This window comes from Zonotrichia leucophrys, chromosome 8 (assembly GCF_028769735.1).
Source record: "Zonotrichia leucophrys gambelii isolate GWCS_2022_RI chromosome 8, RI_Zleu_2.0, whole genome shotgun sequence".
In the NCBI taxonomy this organism is placed as follows: Eukaryota; Metazoa; Chordata; class Aves; order Passeriformes; family Passerellidae; genus Zonotrichia; species Zonotrichia leucophrys.
This window is the reverse complement of record NC_088178.1, coordinates 1,175,590-1,201,829: the sequence shown is the minus strand read 5'-3', so window position 1 is coordinate 1,201,829 and position 26,240 is coordinate 1,175,590.

Below are 26,240 nucleotides of genomic sequence, written 5' to 3'. Positions count from 1 at the left end.
CATGAGTATTTGGCAGGCTTCACACACTGGTAATGCCACAGCCCAAAATACACCAAGGTAATTTCTGCCTTTGAATTTCCATTGTGTCGGGGTGTGGAGGCGCAGGTGTTTGACTCCCGGCCAGCTTCTTAATCCAAAATATCTGTTCAAATGATTACAGGGTCTATCATGTGCTTCACTGGGGATCTCACTTCCTCTGCCTGAGCCCAGCCCTGGGGACTTGTGGTAATGTCTCAGGCACAGACTGGAAGCAGCAGATTTGCCGCAGGCATTTTCAGGCAGGAACTTTCCATGACTCTTCGTGGCACTGTGACAACCCTCGTTTGTCCCTGTGACAACCCTTGTTTGTCCCAGCCCCTCTGGGATTTGCGCCCTGTCCTCTGGGCAGCTGCTCTCCAAAGCCTCATACATATCTGCATTTTTCATCACCAATTAAGGCACCATTGGTATGAAGTTTGCTTTAACCCCGAAGTAGGTTTCTCAAGTCCTGACCAGCCTGTTTTCTGTCAAAACAAAGATTGCCCTGTCTTTACTTGTGGTACAGGCTGCACTTGTGTATTTTTGTGGGAAGGCTGGCATGTTTCCACCTGCCACAGCTTTCCAGGAATATGAGGGAGGCTTAAGAAGCATAGAAAAGCCCTAAAGGAGTTTCAGCACCAGTCCAAAAGGGCAGAGAAAGAGAATGATTGATTAATTTGAGTTTCAGTTCTCTCTGTTGCGCCCTGTGTCTGGGCACTCCTGCTGCCCCTGTTTCTCCCAAACTGAGTGATTTGGGGTCATGACAATATCAATGGGCAAAAATGGGAAAAAATTTGGGCTCCATGGTGGAAATGCCAGTAGGAAGCCAGGGCAGGATGCCTTTGGGGCAGCCCCTGAGCTCTCTGAGTCCCCATCTCAGGGCCACAGGCTGTGCAGTGGCACAGTGCCAGAGGGGTGCTGGCATTCAGGAACACACAATCATGGAATGATTACATGCAGATGCTTTTATAAAGAGCTCTGGGTGTCAGGGGTACAGACCCAAATCTGACCTGACGTGGTTTCAAGCTGAACATGTGTCGTGGTTTGAAAAGACAGGAGTCTGCTAAGGAAGGCAGGAGCCTCCCCTGGAATGGAGAATGTAAACCCTCCCAACCCCTCTGAATTGCTGTAAATTTTAAATTAAGGGGCTCTCAGGCAAAAATATGGGAGCAGGAAATAACAGTTCTTTTAATAGGGAAGGAAAAAATAACAGGATAAAATAAACAGTGCAGTACACTAGAAGAACACTGACAGAGCCAGAACCCAACCTGACACCCTGTGGGTCAGGGTGTTGGTGGCAGTCCCATTGGAATTGTGGCTGCAGCCCTTCTGCAGTGTCAGGGGTGGTTCTGCTGGAGCAGGGATCTGTAGAGAAGGATGTATTCTTTCTCTGAAGATCCAGTGGAAGGAGAGGCAGCTGCTGTTCCTCTGGGGAATCCAGTGGAGAAGCCATTCTGGTGTCTCAAAACCTCTGGGTTATATCTGGGTAGCAATGTTTGAAACCTCAGATTGTATCCAGGCAGGAATGTTTGAAACCTCGGACTGTATCCAGGTAGGAATGTTTGAAACCTCAGATTGTATCCAGGCAGGAATGCTTGGCTCCTCCCTCTGGGCTCACATCTCCCAATGGGATGCTGCAGTTCTTATCAGCCATGCAGTGACATTCAATAGTCTGTTATCAGCAATGTCTCCTCTCGAGGGAGGTGTGAATGTGGTCACTCAAAGAGAGAGATAAAGCAAACTGCCCACTTGACAAAGGGAATCTGCCATACAGATGGGAATGGAAAACAACTTGCATGGCAATCTTCAACAACATGTTTTATATTCTATATTTGTCTAACTTACATTTTAATGATTAAACTTACATTGTTGTATTGTATACATTGATTTCATCCAATCATGGATTTCTCATGATCCCCCTCAACCCCCTAACATAGTTTCTCACGATTCTTTAAAAAATAATTATATCTAATCACATCTAACAATTATATCATTTATCATATACTGACTACACAAGTGCAGTTTCACATGATCCAGCAAATACAAGGCATAACATACCTTTAACATTTTCCCAGGGCCTACTAAGCCTAGATTTTTCTAACTCCCTGAATTTTCTATGATTTTAAAACCTTTTACTATCAGTGGTGAGTGCCCCGGTGGGAATCCTGGGGGTTAAGGGTGAAGGAAGTGATTGGAGCTCTCTGGCACCCTGTCCTGGCTGCTCTCTCATGTATTGCCTGCCCTTGTTTTCCATCTGTTTGTATGTCCCTGTCATATTTTCTGGAAAAATCCCTCTGCCAGGATTTCGTCTCCTGGGAAGCTGAGAAGCCTCAGAGAAAAATGAAAACAATAATTATCTGATTGCTTCTCCAGTGTTTTGCTGCTTTGGAATGTGGTCTGGAGATTGTTTATCCAACATGTGAATTGTTTTTACTTAATGACCAATCACAGCCAGCTGTGTCAGGACTCCAGAGAGTCATGGGTTTTTAATTAGTATCTTGTTAAGCCTTCTGTAAGTATCCTTTCTTTCTTCTTTATATAGTTTTAGTATAGGATTATTTAATATAATATAATAATCTAAAATAATAAATTAGCCTTCTAAGAACATGGAGTCAGATTCATCATTTCCTTCCTGCCCCGGGGGACCCCAAAAATTCCACATTTGTATTCCAGTCAGCCCTTGGCTGCTGGGTGGGTGAGGTTTGATCTGAGTAGTGACAGAAGTGAGGGGTGGGTCTGTGTTCAATGGGATCCTGGAAATTTGCCATATGGGTATAGCCACAGGGGCTGAGTGTCTTCATCAGCCTAATGAAAAAGAGTGAAACCCAGAGAAACTGGGGAGCAATGTTGTCTCTGGCTGTGTTTTCAGCATTGCTGGGGTCAGTGGCAGGTGAGGGCTGCCCTTTGGGCCAGGGATGCCAGTGGAGGGAGACCTGCTCCAGCCTCTTGGCAGTTCTTGTTTGGCTGAGGGATGTCAGGGCCATCTAAGCTGTCAGAGCTGCAGGGACAACACTCTGGCTCTCTTGTTGCAAGTGCAGATTTGTCAAAATTCAGATTGAGAGTGTCATTCCAATTGGCCAAGTCCTGCATTCAAACCAAAGCAGCAGCAGAGGACTTCAGAGAGGGAGCTCTGTCTGGCACCTTGGAGGAAAACAGTGATTTAGGTAGTTCAGAACTCTAAAAAAGTATTTCCTGATGTCTCAGCCCTCGTCCCTGGGGCAGGAGGAAGAAGTGCAACCTCTTCTCTGCTGCCTCTTGCTGCAGGAGTGGGGGAGCTGTGGTGTGAGAGTGTGAGTGGAAACTGTGTGAATGGGACAGGATGAAAAAGTGCTAATTATGGTCTTCCAAGGACACCAAATAGGGAAGTGGTTGTTCACATATTTGGCACTCTCCTCACCCACAGAGTACCAGTGGTCATGGCTAATCTGGAAAATCACAGTGGCTCTGCACCAGTCTCAGAAAATCTGTTAGATATTTGCAGATAGATGGGTGAGTTCATTTTCCAGCTCTCAGCAGGGCTGTTGCAGAAACCTGATGTTTGTTCTCTCCTTCAGCTGCAAGCAGCATGTGCCCAGGGAGGTCCTCTGCTCCTTCACCCCAGCCCAGCCCATGGCAGGAGCACCAGCTGCTTCTGCCATGGTACCTGAAAGGAATTTGTCCAACTAAAGACCCCAAAGAGTCCCCCTGTTCCAGGTCTTCATTCTCCTTAACAATGTGGGATTTGTCATCAGTCTCCCTTGGGCTTCCAGGTTTAGCCTTGGCCCCTTCCCTGTGCAGTGTGCTTAGGCTGTTCCTTTCTCTCTGCATCATCATTTATGCGCAAATCTTTCCAGCAGGACTCTTGGGAGATGTTTCCCACATCCCCACATATCCCAGTTTTCCTTGTGGTTATGTGTGACTGATTCATGCCCTTTCAGGAAGAGGGATACTTGGCTCTAGACTCAGCCCACCCACAGACACCTTCCATCTTCCATGTACAGTGATTCCTGCCTTTTCCAGCCAGTGTCACCTTCAGGACTCTGCAGCCCCCAGGGGCTTTTCTCACAAACTATTCACTCCTTATTGCATTTCTACTACAGAGGAGGAACTTGCACCTTCTCCTTCCTCAGTTGTGTCTCACTTTTTCAGGCACTCTCTCCAGATCATTTGAGTTTCACCCTGCCCTTCTGTGACACTCTTGCTGTCGTGCCCAGGTTTGAGACATTTGTACTTCTGTTCCCAGCCCTGCATACAGCCCATTAATCCAAATGGATTGCAGGAAAATGAGGGCTGCAGGAAAGGAGATGTGACCAACAGCTCAGGGGAAGGGGTTCTGGGGGGTTCTGCCCCTTCACCCTGCTGGGGTGAGGCCCCATCTGGGGTCTGCATCCAGCTCTGGGGCCCTCAGCTCAGGAAAGACAAGGATTTGTTGAAGTGAGTCCAGAGGAGGGCCACAAAAACGATCAGGAGGATGGAGAACCTCTCCAGTGGAGAAAGATGAGAGAGCTGGGGTTGTTCAGCCTGAAGAACAGAAGGGTCCAGGGAGAGCTCACTGAGCCCTTTCAGTACTTATTGGGGGCTTATCAGAAAGGTGAGGACTGACATTCCAGACAGACAGTACAAGGGGTAAGGGTTTTAAACCATTACTTTTTAAATGGTTTTAAAAGAAGGGCAGCTCAGATGAGATGGAAGAAATTGTTTACCATGAGGGTGGTGGTGATGCTCTGGCATGGAACAAGTATGTAGCAATGTCTTTTCCAGTGTGGGAGGTTGTGTACAGAAGGATGGGACTCGGTTTTTGTGTGGCATTTCTGAGCTCTTGTGTATGCTGTGGAGTGCAGGGGTGCCTGCATACCCAGGGCATGTTGTGGCAAGGAGCCCAGAGGGAGGAGTGGAGGAAAAGAGCAGTTGTTGCCTCATTTGGCTCTTTCACTCGCCTTACAAATTGCTTTAGGAAAGTGAAGTACTGTTTGTTTATTCACCCATCCTGCTCCTCCTCTGGCAGAGATCCCAGATTACTGAGATGGGAAAGAAGAAATCCTTGAGAGAGCTGTGAAGCCTTGGCATGGTCCTTTCCCAGCTCAGGCTTTACATCACCCACCCAGACGCTGACATTATTCTTCTTCTGATCTGTCAGAGACTTCGAGCTCAGAATGTCACATTGCATCAGCATCTGGCAGCCTGCCTCTCTCTGCTTCTGCCCTCCCTGGTGAAATGAAAATGCCCTGCTCTTACTGTCACTCAGCTCGGAGCTGCTGAGCCCCACATGGCACAAAGCACCAGTCAGAAGCTCTTCTGACTTCTTTATTGAAGCAACATGCTGCTTTTATAGTTTTACAAGTTTTTAGTTTAACAAACACACACATTGGTCATAAAGGAGAAAGAAAACTTAGTGGGCCAGCCTGCCAAGAAACCTGAAGCTCTGAAAGAGTTGGCTGAAACCTGGGTTGCCTTTTAGCTCAGCAATGTCAGGGCGCTGTGCAGTGTGAGCCAGGCACCTCCTGCTTCCCCCAGTGCCCCCCAAGGGGCACAGCCCAGCTTTGGGTGAGCCCCCAGGGACCCTGAGCTGTCCCTGCTGCCCACAGCATTGCTCCAGGGTGGCTGTGCTAATTAAACCCTCTTCTCCTCCTACATGGATGTCTTTGTAGTTTCCCCCTCTTGACTTTCTTCCCATTGCATCATCAGATGCTGCTTTTATTTCCTCCGTGCATGTGAAGAGCCACTGCCTTCCGATGGAGCTGGGGCTGTGTCATCAGCACCTCCAGGGCTGCCTTGCACAACTCCCTGCCCTCAATCACATGAGCTTTGCAAGAGGGGATTTCTGCCCTGGCAGGGCAGCAGATGACGAGCACTGCCACAGGGACACCCAGCCCTGGCACGTGGCAGTGGGAAAGACACTTCTGTGCTGTTCTTGGGAGCCAGCAAAGGCTGCTTCAAGATAAGGAAAACCTCATATCTCTCTCAAGGAATTTGCCAATGCTATCACTGACAACTGGAGGAATGAGAGAGAAAAGTGTAAGCAAAAGATCTGGACTTTGGTTGGCTCACACAGTGGCTCCTTTCACCTATTGAGAGTTTTGTTTCTCCTTTATGACCAATGGGCAGTGCATGTGTTTGTTAAACTAAAAACTTGTAAAACTATAAAAGCAACATGTTGCTTCAATAAAGAAGTCTGAAGAGCTTCTGACTGGTGCTTTGTGCTCTGTGGGGCTCAACAGGGACACGTGGCATGGAGCTGCCCACGCTGGGCACAGCCAGCCTGGCCTGACACTGCTGTGGTTTGGCTACTCAGCTCTGGGAACCCAGTTTTTGGAGTATTGCCCTTTCCATTCAGCCTTGTGTAACAGTGGTTGAGCTGAGTGAGCTCAGAGGCCCATCCAGTGTGGGTCCTGTCTTAGACACCAGGTCTGATGTGTATTCTGTTTCTGAGGAATTCCTTGTGTGTGAACTGGCTGCTTTCTGAGCCTGTCCCACCTTCCACTTTCCTCTTATAGCAATGACTTCAGCAGGTTATTTTATATGGCCTATTGCATGAAAAGACTTCTGGAAGTCCTTGTTTTCCACTTAATCCTGCTGTCTGTTCATTTAATGAGATGTTCCCTTCTGTGTGGGCTCATTTTGTAAGGAGCAGCCAGCACAGGTCCCATGTCACATCCTGATGCTCCATGCAGGGTCCTGCAGCTGCCAAGTTCCCCAGATTTGTGTTTCCTTGCACAGATTTCCCAGCATCTGGGAGATGTCCTGGACAGATCCTGTGGCTTGTATGAAAAGCCTCCCAGGGAGTGTGTGACTGACTGGTTTATGAGCTGAAAATTTGTAAAGATCAAGAAGGAAAAGCATATGGTCGTCCTTGCAGACAGAAATGTTACAAGGTCAGACGTAAGACGCAAAACATTTTGTTTTGCTCTTAAGGCTTTTATTTGTTTGTCTTTGAAAAAAACAGTGTTGTTTTTGAAATGAACATGAAACATGGAAACAATCTTGAAAGGAATTAAGAGAAAATTACTGCCTGTGGGAATGCGTCTTTATTTGTATCAAAACTACATTAACAGGATTCAGTCCAGTCCTTCAACTGATTTTGTCCAACTACTGAATTGCATTCCTTGGAGGATTTGGCAGAAATTAAGGGATTTTCACCTAAATCAAGTCTGTTTCCTCTGATTAAGGACAGTCACCAGCCTTATCCTAGAATCTAACCTTTCAAAGGCACGATGCTTCAGAGACTGTGTCAAGAGCTGCTCACAACCCCTGCTCACTGACCTCTTCTCACCACTGGGATCATCTCTTTATTTGGGAGGTTTTACACCGGCCCTGCCTTCTGCCCTTACCAGGGTGCAGGCACCAGTTCAGGAGTTTACCTGATGCTGCCTGGAGGGCGGAAAGGGAAAGCCAAACCTCTCTGGTCATTCAGGTGCCTTCTCTATTTACTGTCAGAACAGAAAAGCTGATTGAGACTCGGTGTGAACAACGCCAATCACTTGTTTTTAGAATTTTTAAATGCTTAATAGTAATAAAATTATTATTAAAATGGTAATATAATTAGAGTAATAAAAATTTGGACAATTTGGATTAGGACAATATGAGACAATAGAAACAAAGAGTTAGAGATAGTCCAAGTACCTCTTTCTGGGCAAAAATAAGCCCAAAAAAGGACCCACGATAACAGAGGATTAACCCTTAAAAACAATAACCTGTTGCATATTCATACACCTCATACATGATGGATAAATTCCGTTCAAACACAGGATTCTGTCTGGTCATCACCAACTTCTTCCCCTAATGGTGTCATCCTGCCCAAGCAAGGCAGAAAGAAGTTCGTTTCTCCTGATAATGGGGCAATAAATTCTCTTTCTCTGAAAGATTCAGGTGTCCTGTGGCTGCTATCTCCCTGCGAGTCCTCTCTCTAAAAAAAGTATCCTACAGAGCATCGTTTCTATTTTAACCTTATAACCTAAAACTATATTTAACACACTACTTAACTTTCTAACATAACACATATAATATTGATTTGAATATTTGCCAAAAGCCAATCATAAAATACACATTTTTCACACTCGGGCAGAAGAAAAATGAAGATTTCAGTCAGTTTTGCAGCCACAGTGAGGTTTTCTGCCCAGCCCAGAAACTGATGAGCTGGCACTACCAAGCTGGGAGCTGTTGTATTTATTTAATTTTCAACCTCCTTCAGAAGCCCTTCCCATCAGTGCCCCCAGGCAAAAGAACTGAAGCTTTTTCCGTGCGTTTCTGGTGAAGGGAGATGTCATTTATGGGCTCAGCAGTGGGACAGGCTGCTGACAGATGCCACTGCCCACACAGCATCTGCAGGGTGATCTCATGTGCTGCAGGGAGCTGCACCTCTCCTGGGGAGAGGCCACCAGAGGAGGAGCAGGCGGGGAAGATGCAGCAGGAAAGGAGGAGTATTTTTTGTGATTGCAGGAATTCTGACCTCAGAGCATCCCAGGGAATTGCTTTGTGAAAAGGGCATATTATATGGCTCTACACAGATACTTACTATGTGCATTATGTTGTATGGATTGTATATGATTAGTAGTGCTGTATTAACAATTTAATATTATGGTAAATGTAGTTTTGTAGCTGAAATGTACTTCTATGGTTAAATAAGATGTATATGGGATAAACTAAAATAAAATATGTATGTGGGATATTTTTTTTAAAGAAAGGAATGAGGTTCTCATACCAGATGGCAGCCACAGGACACTTGAATCTTTCAGAGAAAGAGAATTTATTGCTCCATTATCAGAAGAAATGAACTTCTCCCTGCCTGACACAGCCATGAAGACGCCGTCAGGATTCAGAGGAAGAAGCTGACACTGCCCAGACAGAATCCTGTGTTAGAATGGAATTTATGCATCAGTATGAGGTGTATGAATATGCAACAGGCCGTTGCTTTTAAGGGTTAATCCTCTGTTAACGTGCGTCCTTTTTCGGGCTTATTTTGCACAGAAAGAGGTACCCAGAATGTCCTTAACTTTTTGTTTCTATTGTCTCATATTGTCCTAAATCCTAATTATCTACATTTTCATTACCCTATTTATATTGGTAGTGTTATAACCATTTTATTACTATTAAACTTTTTAAATATTAAAAACAAGTGATTGGCATCTCTCAAATGCTTCAGGAAGGGTCTTGTGGTGGCAGGGCTGTGACATTCCCTCTGTCCTGCTGTGCAGCAATCCCTTGGGAGCTCCCACCTCCAGTGCTGGTTCTGTTTACAAAGATCCAGATGTTCCCCCAGGCATCCCAGCTCCCACTTCCCGTGTGTGCATCTCCTGCCAGCACATCAGGAGACAGCCAGGCCTCAGAACCTGAGGGATATCCCAGGCTCTTTCCCCCAAGGATGCCCAAGCTCACTGCCATGCTCTGTAGTTGGAATTCTCTCTGTTGAGCCTGAAGCTCCCTGGTGTGAGAAAATGGTGGCTCACTTTTCATAATTTAGAAAGGTTTATTAAACCTTGCCAAAAATACAACAGAAGACTGAATAGAGAAAAAGGTCACAGCGCTGGAAGCAAAGAATTTTCCCACCATGTGCTCGCCCACACAATGGAGATTTCACCTTTTAACCCCTCCCAAACTTCTGTCCATTGACCTCTTCTTCACTGTCCAGTGGTGGAGATCTCTTCCTCAGGTCCTGACTGGAGGCCAGGAGGTGCCACAGTGACAAGCTGACCCTCCAGGATGTCCCAAACCCAGCTGTGCCTTGATATCCATGCAAGGGGGTAAAACACAACTATAAATCTATAAAACTTTTCTTAACCTATAGACATGATATTTGTCTGTTAATTGTGAGAGTCAATCATCACATTACACATCTGTCACACTGGGCAGCTCATTTTGTCACCCTGACATGACTCAGTGTGCCTGCTCTCAGCAATGCTGGGTTCTTCTCACCCTGCTCCAGTTCTGTGGCAATGAGCATGGAGATGGGACATAACCTAAACCTTCCTTCCCAGGGAAACCTGAAAAATCAGGCAAAGTCTGAATTCTGCCAGTGACATGGCCTGCTTTTGCATGGGGAAAAAAATCCCAAGTGAAAGACAAGCAAGAGGCACCGTTCAGCCTCGTACCCACAATGGGGCCTCTCTCCCTGCCCCATGGCAGCCACCTCAACCCTCCTGCTGACCTTGTGTCACCCTGCAAAGGCCTGGGACAGCCAGAACCAGCCACAGGGACCCCAACTCCACTTGCAGGGCTGTCATGGGAGCCACATCCTTCATGGATTTTGCTTCAGGGCCTGTGGTGGGGAAGCACCAAAACCAGGCCCAGGAGCAGAGAGCAGAGCTCCAGGCCTGACCTGTCCTTTCTCTGCTTGGCTTGGGGGCTGCAGGCAGTGTGTGTGGCGTGTGTGTGGGTTTGGGTGTGTGTGTGGGTGGGTGTGTGTGTGAGAGAGTGTGTGGGTGTGAGTGTGTGTGTGTGGGTATGTGTGTGTGTGGGTGTGAGTGTGTGTGTGTGTGTGTGAGTGGGTGTGTGTGGGGGGGTGTGTGTGTGTGTGTGGGTGTGTGAATCCATGGTTGTGCTGGCTGCTCTCTGAGCTCTGTGTGTGAGTGTGTGTGTGTGTGTGTGTGTGTGTGTGTGTGTGAAGCCATGGTTGTGCTGGCTGCTCTCTGAGCTCTCTGTTGTTGCATGGGCACCAGCCCTGAGCCCTGTCTCAGGCTGCCTCCTGCCCATTGCCTTCCTGTGTCACCTCCTGCTCTGTCCATCCCTCAGCCAGGACCACAACAGCGGCCAGCAAAACTCTCCATTTTATCACTTCATTTATCATCCCCACTAACACCCCTCCAACAACCATTCCACTCTCCATTAAAATAACTGCCCTAGTTGTGGCAACCCTAGGCATTGATCTAGCCCTAGAAATCTCAAAAATAGCCCACACACTCATCCTCACAAAACAAACCCTTCTCTCAAACTTCTCCACATCTCTAGGGTACTTTAACCCCCTCATCCACCACCTAAGCATGACTAACTTCCTCAACGGAGGACAAAACATCTCTGAAGTGCGTCACAGAGATTCCTGCACCAGCCCAGGGGCCACTCTGGTATTTCCAGCTGTGCAAAGCCACCACAGCCATTCAGGACCATTTCAAACAAAGCTGGGAGTCCAGGCCTGAGGTGCATTTTGCCACCACGTTGCTGAATCCATGCCCTGCTATTTGCTGTGCTTGTTCTCACAGGAGCTGGGAGGAAAACGTGGCACACACCTGGGATATCTGCACCTCTGTGAAGGGTGTTTGTGATAAATGCCAATCACTTGTTTTTAAAATTTTAAAAAGTTTAATAGTAATAAAATGGTGATTAAAATATTAATATAATTAGAATACTAATAATTTGAATTAGGACAATATGAGGCAACAGAAACAAAGCATTATCAACAGTCCAGGTACCTCTTTCTGGGCAAAATAAGCCCCAAAAAAGGACCCACATTAACATAGGATTAACTCTTAAAAGCAACAGCCTGTTGCATATTCATACACCTCATCCATGATGCATAAATTCCATTGAAACACAGGATTCTGGCTGGGCAGTGTCAGCTTTTTCCTCGGAATCCTGATGGTGTCATTGTGCCCAAGTGCGGCAGGAAGAATTTCATTTCTTCTGATAATGGAGCAATAAATTCTCTTTCTCTGAAAGATTCAGGTGTCCTGTGGCTGCTATCTGGCTGTGAGTCCTTTCTTTAGAAAAGGTATCCTTCATAGCATAGTTTCTATTTTAACATTATGTTATAACCTAAAACTATATTTAACGCACTACTAAAGAAAAGTAATACAGCAAGACTTTCTAACATAACACATATCATATTCATTTTAATATTTGTGAAAAGCCAATCATAAAATATGCATTTTTCACAGCGTGCAAGCATTGCAGAACAGCCTCAGAAATACCCAAACTGAGATGGGCAATCCTCAGATATTTGTGACACAATACCGTAACCGCAGTCCCTGCTCACTCCGCCTGAATTTATTGCTGCAGTTTCCTGGGTTTGGAGAAAGTGCAAGTGCAAAAGTGTTGCAAGAATGAGACCAAATGTACTTTCCTTTGAATGATTTGAACATACTCATGCTTTTGATGCTCGTGGTCAGGAGGACAAGGAGAAAAGCAGAGTTTCAGGCCTCCAGGTCTGACTCACTGTGCTCAGTTTGGGACAGAGGGTGTGAAAGAGGACAAAGAAAAGAAACCAAGTTGCTCTCACATGCCCTTGGGGCCACAGTGACCACATAGTGCTGGCTCTGAGGATAGAACTGGTGTAGACAAAGCCACTCATTCCCAGCCATGCTCCACAAGGACAAGGCCAGAAAATGTTTCCCTCAGGCTGGGGTTAGAGCACAGCCTTAGGCCCAAGGGAAACACTCACAAGAAGTGGGACATTGATAGGCATCAGTGCTGAGCAAAACACCTTCATCAATGTGCTGTGCTGGTGACCCTCAACAGATAAGGTCATTTTTCATTACTGACAGGACTTCTTCCCTTATGACTGTGACTATGTTCCCTGACTGAGCTAGCTTGGTTTTCAATCACAACAATTCTTGTTTGAAACAAGGTGACCTTCCATGCATTTGGGATGGTGTGCTGTGGTGCAGACTCCCAATGCTGTGGGATTTAGGCCTTTGCCCTGGGGAGCTTGTGAAAAATGCCAATCACTTGTTTTAAAATTGTAAAAGTCTGATAGTAATAAAATAGTTACAAAAATAGTAACACAAATGAGAGCAATAAGAATTCAGACAGTCAGAGTAGGGAAAATAAAGGACATTAAAAGCAAAGAATTATGAATGTTCAGATGCTTTCCTCTTGAAAGCACAGCTAACTAACAAAGAAAGAAATGACTCTTAAAAGCTGTTGCATATTCACATATCTCATACAGGATTCAAAAATTATTCTCAAACAAAGGGTGCTGCCTGGTTATTGTCAACTTTCCCCCCTCATCTTGTAAATCAGTCATCTTGGTCCCCACCAAGTCTGGTCTTTCCCAGTAAGGAGGCAATAATTCTTCTCTTGGTGATTTTGGTGTCTTGTTGCTGTTTTCTCTGGGCAAAGAATTCCTTCAGCTATGTAATCTAAGAAACTTTAGAAAATGTATCTTACATCACATAGTTTCTATTTTAATATTATATTATCGCCTATAACTATATTTAACACACTACTGAAAATAGGATTAATGCAGTATAACTTTCTAACACAACACATACAATATTCATTTCAATATTTGCAAAAAGCCTATCATATAATATGCATTTTTCACAAGTTGTCAAGCCAGGAGCTGTCCCAGCCTGTGTGTGCTTCCCGGAAGCCTTCCAGGTGGGAAAAATGTGTATTTTATGATTGGCTTTTGGCAGATATTCAAATGAATATGATATGTGTTGTGTTAGAAAGTTATGGTGTATTAATTTTCTTAAGTAGTGTGTTAAATATAGTTTTAGGTTTTAACATAATGTTAAAATAGAAACTATGCTATGGAAGATACTTTTTCTAAAGAAATTACTCACAGCCAGATAGCAGCCACAGGTCACCTGAATCTTTCAGAGAAAGAGAATTTATTGCCCCATTATCAGGAGAAATGAACTTCTTCCCACCTCGCTTGGGCAGGATGACACCATCAGGATTCAGAGGAAGAATTTGGCACTGACCAGCCAGAATCCTGTTTTTTAATGGAAATTATGAATCATGTATGAGGTATATGAATATGCAAAAGGCTGTTGCTTTTTAGGGTTAATCCTCACTTAATGTGGGTCCTTTTTTTGGGCTTATTTTGCCCAGAAAGAGGCACCCAGTCTGTCCATAACTCTTTGTTTCTGTTGTCTCATATTGTCCTAATCCAAATGGTCCAAAATATTATTACTCATATTACCATTTTAATCACCATTTTATTACTATTAACTTTTTAAAATTTTAAAAACAAGTGATTGGTGTTTTTCACAAACACCCTTCACAGAGGTGCAGATATCCCAGGTGTGTGCCACGTTTTCCTCCCAGCTCCTGTGAGAACAAGCACAGCAAATAGCAGGGCATGGATTCAGCAACGTGGTGGCAAAATGCACCTCAGGCCTGGACTCCCAGCTTTGTTTGAAATGGTCCTGAATGGCTGTGGTGGCTTTGCACAGCTGGAAATACCAGAGTGGCCCCTGGGCTGGTGCAGGAATCTCTGTGACGCACTTCAGAGATGTTTTGTCCTCCGTTGAGGAAGTTAGTCATGCTTAGGTGGTGGACTAAGGGGTGAAAGTACCCTAGAGATGGGGTGAAGTTTGAGAGAGGGGTTTGTTTTGTGAGGATGAGTGTGTGGGCTATTTTTGAGATTTCTAGGGCTAGATCAATGCCTAGGGCTGTTATAAGTAGGGCAGTTATTTTAATGGAGAGTGGAATGGTTGTTGGAGGGGTGTTAGTGGGGATGATAAATGAAGTGATAAAATGGAGAGTTTTGCTGGCCGCTGTTGTGGTCCTGGCTGAGGGATGGACACAGCAGGAGGTGACACAGGAAGGCAGTGGGCAGGAGGCAGCCTGAGACAGGGCTCAGGGCTGGTGCCCATGCAGCACAGAGCTCAGAGGGCAGCCAGCACAACCATGGCTTCACACACACACACAGACACCCACACACCACACACCACACACCACCCACACACACACTCCACACACGCACCCCCACACTCACACACACACACACATTCACACCACACCACACTCCACACACACCACATCACACACAACCAACCAAATCACACCACCACTCACCCCACACTCACCCACACACACAACCACACACTAACACACACACACCCCCACACACACCCACACCACACAACCACCACCCACACACGCCACACTGCCTGCGCCCCCAAGCCAAGCAGAGAAAGGACAGGTCAGGCCTGGAACTCTGCTCTCTGCTCCTGGGCCTGGTTTTGGTGCTTCCCCACCACAGGCCCTGAAGCATGTGGCTCCCATGACAGCCCTGCAAGTGGAGTTGGGGTCCCTGTGGCTGGTTCTGGCTGTCCCAGGCCTTTGCAGGGTGACACAAGGTCAGCAGGAGGGTTGAGGTGGCTGCCATGGGGCAGGGAGAGAGGCCCCATCGTGGGTGTGAGGCTGAACGACGCCTCTTGCTTGTCTTTCACTTGGGATTTTTTCCCCCCATGCAAAAGCAGGCCAATGTCACTGGCAGAATTCAGTCTTTGCCTGATTTTTCACATTTCTCTAGGAAGGAAGGTTTAGGTTATGTCCCATCTCCATGCTCATTGCCACAGAACTGGAGCAGGGTGAGAAGAACCCAGCATTGCTGAGAGCAGGCACACTGAGTCATGTCAGGGTGACAAAATGAGCTGCCCAGTGTGACAGATGTGTAATGTGATGATTGACTCTCACAATTAACAGACAAATATCATGTATAGATGTTAAGAAAAGTTTCAGAGATTGCTAGTTGTGTTTTACCCCCTTGCATGGTTATCAAGGCACAGCTGGGTTGCGACATTCTGGAGGGTCAGCTTGTCACTGTGGCACCACCTGGCCTCCAGTCAGGACCTGAGGAAGAGATCTCCACCACTGGACAGTGAAGAAGAGATCAAAGGACAGAAGTTTGGGAGGGGTTAAAAGGTGAAATCTCCATTGTGTGGGCGAGCACATGGTGGGAAAATTCTTTGCTTCCAGCGCTGTGACCTTTTTCTCTATTCAGTCTTCTGTTGTATTTTTGGCAAGGTTTAATAAACCTTTCTGAATTATGAAAAGTGAGCCACCATTTCTCACACCAAGGAGCTTCAGGCTCAACAGAGAGAATTCCAACTACAGAGCATGGCAGTGAGCTTGGGCAGCCTTGGGGGGAAAGAGCCTGGGATATCCCTCAGGTTCTGAGGCCTGGCTGTCTCCTGATGTGCTGGCAGGAGATGCGCACACGGGAAGTGGGAGCTGGGATGCCTGGGGGAACATCTGGATCTTTGTAAACAGAACCAGCACTGGAGGTGGGAGCTCCCAAGGGATTGCTGCACAGCAGGACAGAGGGAATGTCACAGCCCTGCCACCACAAGACCCTTCCTGAAGCATTTGAGAGATGCCAATCACTTGTTTTTAAAATTTAAAAAGTTTAATAGTAATGGAATGGTTATTAAAATATTAATATAATTAGAGTAATAAAAATTTGGACAATTTGGATTAGGACAATATGAGACAATAGAAACAAAGAGTTACAGATGTCCAGGTGCGTCTTTCTGGGCAAAATAAGCCCGAAAAAGGACGCACGTTAACAGAGGGTTAACCCTTAAAAGCAACAGCTTGCTGCATATTCATACACCTCATACATGATGCATAAATTCCATTCAAACACAAGATTCTGGCTGGGCAGTGTCACCTTCTTCCCTGGAATCCTGACAGTGTCTTCATGGCTGAGCAAGGCAGGAAGAAGTTCATTCATTTCTTCTGATAATGGAGCAACAAATTCTCTTTCTCCGAAAGATTCAGGTGTCCTGTGGCTGCTATCTCAGTGTGAGATCTCAGTTTTTCTTTAAAAAAAGTATCTTCCTCAGCATAGTTTCTATTTTAACATTTTGTTATAACCTCAAACTATATTTAACACACTACTTAAGACAATTAAGATAGCATGACATTCTAACACAACACATAATATTCATTTGAAAATTTGCAAAAGGCCAGTCATAAAACACCCATTTTTCCCACCTAGAGGGCTTCTGAGAGGCACACACGGGCTGGGACAGCTCCTGACTTGACAGATTGTGAAAAATGTGTATTTTATTACTGGCTTTTTGCAAATATTATCATGATATTATATGTGTTATGTTAGAAAGTTATATTGCATGAATCCTATTTTCAGTAGTTTGTTAAATATAGTAATAAGCTATAAAATAATATTAAAATAGAAACTATGTGATGTAAGATACTTTTTCTATCTAGCTCAAGGAACTCTTCGCCCAGAGATAACAGCAACAAGACACCAAAATCACCAAGAGAAGAATTATTCCTCCTTACTGGGAAAGACCAGACTTGGTGGGGACCAAGATGACTGATTTACAAGATGAGGGGGGAAAGTTGACAATAACCAGGCAACACCCTTTGTTTGAAAATAATTTTTGAATCCTGTATGAGATATGTGAATATGCAACAGGCTATTGCTTTTAGAGTCCATTCTTTGTTAGTTAGCTGTGCTTTCAAGAGGAAAGCATCTGAACATTCATAATTCTTTGCTTTTCTTGTCTCATATTGTCCTAATTGTCCATATTGTCTCTGATTGTCCAAATTCTTATTGCTCTCATTTGTGTTACTATTTTGGTAACTATTTTATTACTATCAAACTTTTACAATTTTAAAACAAGTGATTGGCATTTTTCACAAGCTCCCCAGGGCAAAGGCCTAAATCCCACAGCATGGGGAGTCTGCACCACAGCACACCATCCCAAATGCATGGAAGGTCACCTTGTTTCAAACAAGAATTGTTGTGATTGAAAACCAAGCTAGCTTAGTTAGGGAACATAGCCACAGTCATAAGGGAAGAAGTCCTGTCAAGTAATGAAAAATGACCTTATCTGTTGAGGGTCACCAGCACAGCACATTGATGAAGGTGTTTTGCTCAGCACTGATGCCTATCAATGTCCCACTTCTTGTGAGTGTTTCCCTTGGGCCTAAGGCTGTGCTCTAACCCCAGCCTGAGGGAAACATTTTCTGGCCTTGTCCTTGTGGAGCATGGCTCGGAATGAGTGGCTTTGTCTACACCAGTTCTATCCTCAGAGCCAGCACTATGTGGTCACTGTGGCCCCAAGGGCATGTGAGAGCCACTTGGTTTCTTTTCTTTGTCCTCTTTCACACCCTCTGTCCCAAACTGAGCACAGTGAGTCAGACCTGGAGGCCTGAAACTCTGCTTTTCTCCTTGTCCTCCTGACCACGAGCATCAAAAGCATGAGTATGTTCAAATCCTTCGAAGGAAAGTACATTTGGTCTCATTCTTGCAACACTTTTGCACTTGCACTTTCTCCAAACCCAGGAAACTGCAACAATAAATTCAGGCGAAGTGAGCAGGGACTGCGGTTACAGTATTGTGTCACAAATATCTGAGGATTGCCCATCTCAGTTTGGGTATTTCTGAGGCTGTTCTGCAATGCTTGCACGCTGTGAAAAATGCATATTTTATGATTGGCTTTTCGCAAATATTAAAATGAATATGATATGTGTTATGTTAGAAAGTCTTGCTGTATTACTTTTCTTTAGTAGTGGGTTAAATATAGGTTTATGTTATAACAAAATGTTAAAATAGAAACTATGCTATGTAAGGTAGTTTTTTTAAAGAAAGGACTCACAGCCAGATAGCAGCCACAGGACACCTGAATCTTTCAGAGAAAGAGAATTTATTGCTCCATTATCAGAAGAAATGAAATTCTTCCTGCCGCACTTGGGCACAATGACACCATCAGGATTCCGAGGAAAAAGCTGACACTGCCCAGCCACAATCCTGTGTTTGAATGGAATTTATGCATCATGGATGAGGTGTATGAATATGCAACAGGCTGTTGCTTTTAAGGGTTAATCCTCTGTTAACGTGGGTCCTTTTTTTTGCTTATTTTGCCCAGAAAGAGGTACCTGGACTGTCTGCAACTCGTTGTTCTTATTGTCTCATACTGTCCTAATCCAAATTGTCCAAATTTTTATTACTCTAATTATATTACTATTTTAATAACAATTTTATTACTATTAAACTTTTAACGTTTTAAAAACAAAATTACTGACATTTTTCACACAGGGCTAACCACAGTGCTCCTCATGTAAATGGTCTGTGAGTGAGGTTTTCCCAGGATCCCAAACACACAGTCCTGGGGAGTTTGTGTGCAGGAGCTGCTCCCAGCTCACCTGCAGGTCTGGAGCTTGCACCCAACACAGGTGGAGGAGTCCCTTGTCTCTCAGCAAAGCCATCCTCACAATCTGCTTGGAAAACCCCTCAGAGCTTTTCCTGCTCACCTTTTGCGTCTCATCCTTAGGTGATTTTTCCTCTCTCTGCTTTTTGATCAGCTGCACTTACAATGTGAAGCGTGGCAGGTGTTAATTGTGCAGCACCAGCTGTTTCCACTCTGGGTTTTGATCATGATTCAGCCTCTTCTCTGGTCTCACACAGCTTTCTTTACTCAGCATCCTTGTGCTGACCTCAAATCTTGGGATGTTAGTGGTGTGGTTGATGTTCACCTCAAATCAACACTGTAAGAGCCTGAATGAGGGATGTGGGACTCCAGGCAGCTTTCCAAAATGCAGTTTATTGTATCCAAGATGTTACAGCAGTCCAGAGCTGTGCCCACAGCTGTCAGCTTCAGCTGCAGGCAGGCCTGGAGACCCTTAGTTTAGTTTACAATGCATTCTATACTTTTCTTTGCTGAGCATCTTAATACAGAAAAACCAATCTATACCTTAACTTTTATCTGTAGCCTGTCACAACTGCTATAATTACCATATTCATGTTACTGTTCTCCAATGACTAAAAGTTAGTACATTACAGTTTAAGCTAGAAGTTTTTTTTTCAGTTTTCTTGCAGTGGAAAATTCTGAGACCTTTTTCCTACTTGCCACATTTGCTGCCATGTTTGCCTGTGCTATCTTTCTGCTTGGTAAAAAACATCTTCTTGTTTGGGGTGGGTTTATCCTTTGCTCTAAGCCATAAAAACCCCTTCTAACTAACACACCCTTTGCCTCCTTGCTTATCCAGTGAGACTGGCTCAGCAATTCTTTTCTTCTATATCAAAACTTGCTTTCATTTCTATTCCTTCTTTAGGTTCTGCATTCAAAAATCTTTCTGCCAAGAACATACATATCTGTGAGACTTTCTTGTCAAACTTTCATCCTTCCCAACACAACTTCTCCTGCAGACAGCTGGAACTTCTCTGGTCCAAACTCTGTAGATCCCTTGGGAGTCTGCAGGGTCAGTGGAGGGATCTGTCCCTCCATCTCTTTCTTTGCAGGTACTTTTGCAAACCCAGGCACAGGACACAGGTGTGTGTGACTGTACCCTGTGAAAAATGCGTATTTTATGATTGGCTTTTTGCAAATATTAAAATTCATATTAGATGTGTTATGTTAGAAAGTTATACTGTGTTAATTTTCTCAAGTAGTGTGTTAAATATAGTTTTAGGTTATAACATAAGGTTAAAATAGAAACTGTGCTATGTAAGATACTTTTTTTAAAGAAAGGACTCACAGTGAGATAGCAGCCACAGGACACCTGAATCTTTCAGAGAAAGAGAATTTATTGCTCCATTATCAGAAGAAATGAACTTCTTCCTGCCTTGCTCAGCCCTGAAGATGCAGTCAGGATTCAGAGGAAGAAGCTGACACTGCCCAGCCAGAATCCTGTGTTTGAATGGAATTTATGCATCATGGATGAGGTGTATGAATATGCAACAGGCTGTTGTTTTTAAGGGTTAATCCTCTGTTAACGTGGGTCCTTTTTCGGGCTTATTTTGCCCAGAAAGAGGCACCTGGACATCTCTTTGTTTCTGTTGTCTCATATTTTCCTAATCCAAATTGTCCAAATTTTTACAACTCTAATTATATTACTATTTTAATAACCATTTTATTACTATTAAACTTTTAACAATTTTAAAAACAAGTGATTGGCGTTTTCCACAACCACCACATCAAGGAGGGATCCTGGCTTTTCTGGGATGGGCCAGGTGAGGTTTCTGGCTGTGTCTGTGACAGCACAGTCAGTGCAAACATCAGAATCTGGCACATGGGCCATGAAGCACTGGCTCGGGAAGGCAGCACCCAGCCCTGCTTCTAGAAAGGACATTTCTGGGAAAAGGATCAAGCATAACACAAGGAGATGAGTTATTGAAACCAACTGGAAAGGCAGTGAGATTTTTCTCCTGCGAGCTGGAGCAAACCTTTTCTTGTACAGTATGGATGCTGCTTGATAATCTGAGTCTTTTCAGAGTGGGTGAGCAGCCATCAGGGTAAGTTCTTCACATTTTCCCTGGTGGAACACACGGAACAACAGAACAGTTTAGGCTGGTGACATGGTTTGAGAGGAAGTAGGTTTTCTGGGATATGCTGTGGTCACACCAATGGGGTTCAGATTTGAATATTGGAAAAGGCATTCAGACTATCAAGCCCAGATGTTATCCCAGCACATAGGAGGCATTCAAGAAGTTTCTTGCTGGGAGGTGTGTCAGTGTCTCTGGGTCCTATGGAAAGTGACAAAGGCAGAAGCAGATCAACCAATGATTCAAAATGCTGCACATAAACCCTAAAAAAGCCTGCAACCAAGTCTCATCTGTCTGTCCTCATTGGGTGGAGACATTCTACTCACTTTTTGTGCTGGTGACAGTCAGCCAGATAAGCAGACACTGACAGTAATGGAAACCTTAAATCAACAAAACCAGACAAAGGGAAGTGAGTCCTTTTAACTCCATGAGATAACACCAGTGATGTCTCAGGCATGCATTTGGTGACGAAATCATGGGGCTGCTGTATCCTTTATGAATCAGATCCTATGCTGGATTAAACATTTGTCCTTGCAGTGGGATCACTTCCACCTTTTCTATATCAGAAATGAAACAGGTCTCGGAGTTGCCAGGAAATAGGTGCCACTTTGTCCTCAAAGCAAACAATGAAAGCAATTATTAGGAAAGTACATCTGCGCCCACATCAAGTTTTGACCTGCCCCAAACTTTGCCCTGTGCCTTGGCTGGCCACCAAAGAACAGCATGGACTCCAAACCCCTGTGACATGCAGAGGCAGCAGAAAGTGCAGCAGTGGGAGTGCTCCCGTGCTTGTGAGCACCTGGGGCTCCTAAACCCCCTTGGGCACCAGGTGAGCAAGAGCACAGAGCTGTCCTGCTGAAAAGGTAATTGTGCAAGAGGAGGAAGCGGCTCTTTGAGGAGGCAGTGGCTGTGTTTAGGTGTTTGCAGAGGTTTGGTTCACTGGGAGTGAGCTTACAGGAGAAACACTGCTTTAGTCCTGCCTTCTGACTGTCCTACATTCCTAAAGTCCTAAGGACAGTCCGTCTGTGGACCCCTACCAGCTTCACATCTCTCCTGAGCTCGCCTGGGCTCTCTGCCCAGTGTTTGCTCCCCTGGGACAGGTCAGCCAGGGCTACTGTCCTCTCCTGCCCTGGCCTGGGGCTTTTCTCATCCTCAGGCTCCTCCTTCCTGGTGCAGGGGGCACAGGGAGCCTGTCCCAGCCCAGCCTGTGGGGTGTGTTCTGCTCTGGGATGATGAACAGCTGCCAGAAATTTGCCTTGCTGGCGTCTCCATGGGGAGATGTGCCCCCAGCCTCCACTCTGCTTGCTTGGCTCTATAGCCCTTAACAGATTTACTCATTTGCTTGGAGAACTGAGCCTTCAGCAGCCTTCCTCATCCACTTGGAATATGAGCAAAGAGCCTCCAGATCCTCCCTGGCCTTAGGGCACAGAAGGCTGCAGATAAATCCTGCTATGCTCACCACTGTTCTTTTCTGGCCTGTCACCAACTCCTCCCAGCCCTCAGTGTGTGCGTGTTGCTCAATTTGCTTATTTTGGTGGATTATTGCCCCATAGCTGGAAGCAAGCATCTCTAGGGCTGGTCTGGATCTCTTGGAGAACAGGAACCAACTGCCAGCTCAGAGATCAGCTCTGAAGTTTGAGATGGTGCTGAGAAAATTCTCAAAAGTCAAACCCTCCCAACTAGTTACTGCAGGAAGCTGCTCGAGTCTCTGTCATACTTTCCCATTTTGATTGTTGAGTAAGGAAATGAGATTCCTGTGCTTTCTGCTGCCTGAGCTGTGCAGTGCTGGCTCCAGAGCAGCAGCACCGGCTGCACTTTGCCAAGCACACCATGGCTTTCTCCTTCTCTGCAGTGCAGCTGACAGGCTGTGACTCACACTGGCTGATTAAATGGCTCATTAGCCATTATTACTGATAGCCTGCGTGGTAGAAAATGAGGTCATTGGCACACTGGTGGAAATGGACTGCGAATGTTTCCCTTCATTTCTGGTGTGGGGAGAGGCAGCCTCCATCCCATCCTGCTCTGCCTCACCTTCCGCAGCTCCTTCTCCCCCAGGGCTGGCCGTGGCTCTCACATCAGCTGTGTCACCCTTAACGTCAGCCAGGAGACATGGGAAATGTGAAAAATGCCCAGTTTATCATTGGCTTTTTGCAAATATTAAAATAAATATTATATGTGTTATGTCAGAAAGTTATGCTTAGTTAGTATTAAGTTAGTATTAATTTTCTTAAGTAGTGTGTTAAATATAGTTTTAGGTTTTAACATAATGTTAAAATAGAAACTATGGTATGGAAGATATTTTCTTTAAAGAAAGGACTCACAGTGAGATAGCAGCCACAGGACACCTGAATCTTTCAGAGAAAGAGAATTTATTGCCCCATTATCAGAAGAAACGAACTACTTCCTACCTTGCTCGTGCACGATGACACCGTTAGGATTCAGAGGAAGAAGCTGACACTGCCCAGCCAGAATCCTGTGTTTGAATGGAATTTATGCATCATGTATGAGGTGTATGAATATGAACAGGCTGTTGCTTTTAAGGGTTAATCCTCTGATAACGTGGGTCCTTTTTTGGGCTTATGCTACCAGAAAAGATACCTGGACTATCCATAACTCTTTGTTTTTATTTTTTCACATTATCCTAATCAAAATTGTCCAAATTTTTCTTACTCTAATTATATTACTATTTTAATAACAATTTCATGACTATGAAACTTTTAAAATTTTAAAAACAAGTGATTGGCATTTTTCACAAAAGGTTTATTAAACCTTATCAAAAATACAACAGAAGACCAAATAGAGAAAATATGACACGATTTTTCCCACCATGTGCTCACCCTTACAATGGAGGTTTCGCCTTTTAACCCTTCAGCCCCTCCCAAAGTTCTGTCCATTGAACCCTTCTTTGCTGTCCAGTGGTGGAAATCAATTCCTTAAACCTTAACTGGAGGTCAGTTGCTGCCACAGTGACAAGATGTCCCTCCCAAATGTCCCAACTTCAGCTGTCTCTTGATGACAACACAAGGTGGTAAAACAGAATTAGGAATCTGTAAAATTTTTCTTAACCTATAGACCTGATGTTTGTCTGTTAATTGTATTACTCATCTGTCACAGAAGACACACCACAAACCCCCTTTCCGTGACTGTAAGCACAGAAGACACACCACAAACCCCCTTTCCGTGACTGTAAGCACAGGAAAATGAATGTGCTGCCCCTCTGTAGTCAGGGATTGTCTCCAGGAGCTGCCCTGCACTTCCACAGCCCTGGCTTCAGGATGTCCTGGGGGCACTGGCCTGGCTGAGCAGAGCTGTAAGGTGAGACTCAAGCACCATCTGTGAGCTCCTGCAAGGTCCTAACAACCCCAGCAACAAAAATGGATGTTTCTCATATCAAAGTGTTGGAACCCAGGGCATTCCTCTGGCTGCCCTGGGTGATTCCAGACCCTGGCAAGGGGCTCAGAGACCTTGGCACGGAGTCACAAACACCTGTGCCTTTGATTTTAGCCCATGGAAACAATTACTAACTCTGTGTGAAGAGTTAGAAGCCACAAGAGTTTGAGTAGAATGATAGTGAATTTGTCACAGGGTGAAAAAGTAGAATTTTGGGGATTTAGAATGGGGGCTCAAGAGGCAAGATGGAGGAATCTGGGAGTGTCCTCTCCTTCTTCTCCTTCTTGTCCTCCATCTTCTGCTGGGATGGTGACACTTCTGGATTGGTTTAGAGTAGAGACAGACTGTCTAACATAGGTGATAGGTATTGGAAAATTATTGTAAATAAAGCACATGTAGTTCTTAGTATAAAAAGGCGACACCACCCCAAGGGCAGGGACTGTGCCACAACCCGACCTGATGGACAGAGCTCAGCAGGGCAGAGAGAGAATGGAACAGATCAGAGAAAATAAACAACCTTGAAAAGCAGAGCTGAGGAATCTCAACTTCTCCTTCAAGCATGGGGCTGGGAAAAAAAGACTCTTTAACAACTCAGGAGCCATTTCAGCAACAAAAATCCAACAAAAGACTTTTAACCTGGTGGAAGAAAGGGGTCTCTGGATACAAACAAAAGCTGAGGGCTTGGAAACTTACTGATGAGGACAGCCAGTCCATCTAGCAATCAATGTTGGGAGTTGAATCATTCCAACCTTTATTTCAGGGCAAGTGCAGGTGTATGTATAGATGCAGGCCAGTGGGATCAGTGAGGGAAATGCCCTCTCCTGCTCTAAACAAGAAGAAAGGGTGCAGCCTTCCAGAGAAAAAATCCATTTGTGCTCTCCAGGCTTCATCTTTCGTGCTGTGCTGTCCAGCCCTGCACACACTACTGGCATGGCCTGCCCTGTGTTAGCATCAGCCCTGCACACTCTCCTGGAGAGCTGAAACAAAAGCTGAACTGTAAAAAAAGGAAGTATGTGAAAATTTCATACAGTTTCCATAGCACAGGAAGTGTCTGCTCAAACACTGAATGCATCATTCACCAGGCACTTCCAACCTCCTCCTCCCCCAGCCACCACCTCCAAGGGACACCACAAACCCAAATGTTGCAAAGGAAAAATTTATTATTTTTAGGAAGAGAAACACATTCTCAGTTCTGCTGGGGAGTGTGACAATCCCCAGCCTCGGGGCAGAGTGCAGCTGCCTTCAGTCCCCATGGTGGTGAGCGTGGCCAGTTAAAAACCCAAAATATCCCTTGATGATGAGCATCCTGTGGGTGCAATTCAGCCACAGCTTCTCAGCGAGAGAAGATGCTGCATGAGTTGAGTGCTTCAGCCAGTTTCCCCAGAGGCCCTGGCCTGGCCCAGTTGGGAAGCTCCTTATCCTAAAGGTCAGGAAAGCTCTCCAAGGCCTGGAGCATGTCCTTAGCTGCCTGTGGCACCTGAGTCTGCTGGAGTGCTCAGCATGAGTGTGTCAGTCCAGGTCTGGGTCTGCAAAGCAGGACCAGCCCAGAGCATTGGGAGCATTTTCAAAGAGGAGTTCAGTGCTGACAGCCTGGTCTGAGCCCTTCTCAGTGTTTCTAAGCAATCTGATGTAACATTCTTATGCCCATCATTTAAATACATAAATACTTCTGACAAAAGACTTTGGGGTGTGCAGCCAGCAGCGACACACTGAAATGTTGGTGGAGTTCTTTGGGAGACACCAAGTCAAAACCTGACAGGTGGTTAAAATCTGAGTTCTTTGGGAGGCACCAAGTCACAACCTGACAGGTGGTTAAAATCTGCCTTGCTGCAAGCAAAAACCCCCCAGGCTGGCTGTGCTGGGCTCAGGGGCTGCCTGAAGCATGGGCAGGGCC